Here is a 1,733-nt window from a genome sequence, read left to right on the forward strand (position 1 = left end):
GGCATGGTGGCAGGCGCCTGTAATCCCAGCTACTTGGAAGGGTGAGGCAGGAGAAGCGCTTGAACCCAGAAGGAGGTTGCAGTGAGCCAAGATCGCGCTATTGCACTCCAGCCTGGGGGACAAGAGCGAGACTTCATCTCCAAAATGAACAAACAAACAAAAATATATATATATTTGCTCCCTAAATAAGAGAGAGTGATGGACACCATCTTTGTAGTCTGGCACCCTAGGTACCCACATGGGCAAAGATGAAAGTCCGTTCATTTATTCATTCAACAAATATTTATTCATTATCTCCTCTGTGCCAGGCACTATCCTAGACACAACAGGCAGCAAAATAACTCCCTGCTCTGTGGTGTTTATCTTTTAATGGGCACAAAGGTGGGAATCTCCATGCTCCTGAAAAAACTATGTAAACCACAGACATTCAATAATTACTTAATAAATGTCTATACTACGCATAAGCAACTGGTACCAGATGCTGTGACAGGAACCTGGAATCTGGGAATAAGCCCTAGTGAAAATATTTCATCTTCAAGGTCAGGATCTTAAATCTGGATCCTGTGTCAGCGGTGATCAGGGACCCCTGAGTAAAGAAAATGGGATTACCTCATTGGTGCATCTGTCTTCATCTGTTGGTGAGCAGAAGCCACTGTGTGAGTATCATGTGCATGCCCAAAACACTGTACAACACTGCAGGATAGAAAAAACCCCAACAGCTTTAGCTGAGAAATGCCAGGGGCCCTAAAAGCAACTCTAATAAGTTATACCCACCATAACTCAAAGAGTGCTCCTAAGGTAATCTGGCTCCTCGTCTGTCCCTTACACACCACCCTGAGATGTGATTGTGAGCCTGAGTCAGCAAATATTTCCCCAATCCTAGAAGGAGTCTGCTCGCTCCCAAGCACGCAGACGCTGGCTTTGCTGATTTTATCAGGTCGGGGCAGAAGGAGCAGGCAAGGTAAGAAAGGAGCTGGTGCCCAATACCCCCCATGGGTAGCAGCTCATAAATGAAGATGTCCTGAGTCATAGTTGATTCCTTCACCAAAGCCCCTGGAGAATGAACTGGAGTCACATCCCAATCACCAGCCTGCTGAGTTATGAAGGCTAGGAGCCTTCTGCCAAGGAAGAAGACCCATATGTCTGAAACCTGATGCAAGGGGCCATGTTCTCCCTGCCAGGCTCAAGGTAAGTTCCAAAGGCTCCTCTGACATCCTGGAATCCAGCTGTTGCAAGCGGCTCCTCCCCCTGGCTCCAAAGGCAGAGAAAAATGCTCAGGGACACCAAACATCTCCAAGAAGCAGCTACTAGGTAATCTGGGACAACACGGCATAGACAATGGCATTGGGCACAGGGCTAAGCAAGGGCCTGGCAGAATGGACAAATCCCACAGAGACCTGGATAGGGAGGAAGAGAACGTTTCCAGTGTGGGCAATGCTGAGCAGTGGAGCTGGGTCCTGCAATTTCCAGGCCCTTCAGAGGCACTGGAGGAAGGCACCACTGTTCAGCTTCCCAGCCTGCAGGGAGCACTCAGGGAGTTGGGCCTCAGGGACAGGATACAGCTGAAGCCCTTAAAGTGACAGGTCCAGGATGGCTGCCGTGGCTCACGCCTGTAATCCCAGCATGTTGGGAGGCCGAGGTGGGCAGATCACGAGGTCAGGAGATCGAGACCATCCTGGCTAACATGGTGAAACTCCGTCTCTACTAAAAAATACAAAAAAACTAGCCAGGCG

The 1,733-nt window shown here is 49.3% G+C and overlaps 1 protein-coding gene across 1 annotated transcript in view; it reads right to left on the reverse strand.

Moving 5' to 3' along the window:
• Positions 1 to 696, reverse strand: part of PPARD (peroxisome proliferator-activated receptor delta) — an 87,239-nt gene extending 86,543 nt beyond the window's left edge. Inside the window, exon 1 of the mRNA XM_011945384.1 lies at positions 610 to 696. The gene's annotated coding sequence lies outside the window, so the exon portion shown is untranslated. The remainder of the gene's footprint in view (positions 1 to 609) is intronic.
• Between the last annotated feature and the right edge of the window lie 1,037 nt (positions 697 to 1,733).

This window comes from Colobus angolensis, unplaced genomic scaffold (genome assembly GCF_000951035.1).
Source record: "Colobus angolensis palliatus isolate OR3802 unplaced genomic scaffold, Cang.pa_1.0 Scaffold24, whole genome shotgun sequence".
In the NCBI taxonomy this organism is placed as follows: domain Eukaryota; kingdom Metazoa; phylum Chordata; class Mammalia; order Primates; family Cercopithecidae; genus Colobus; species Colobus angolensis.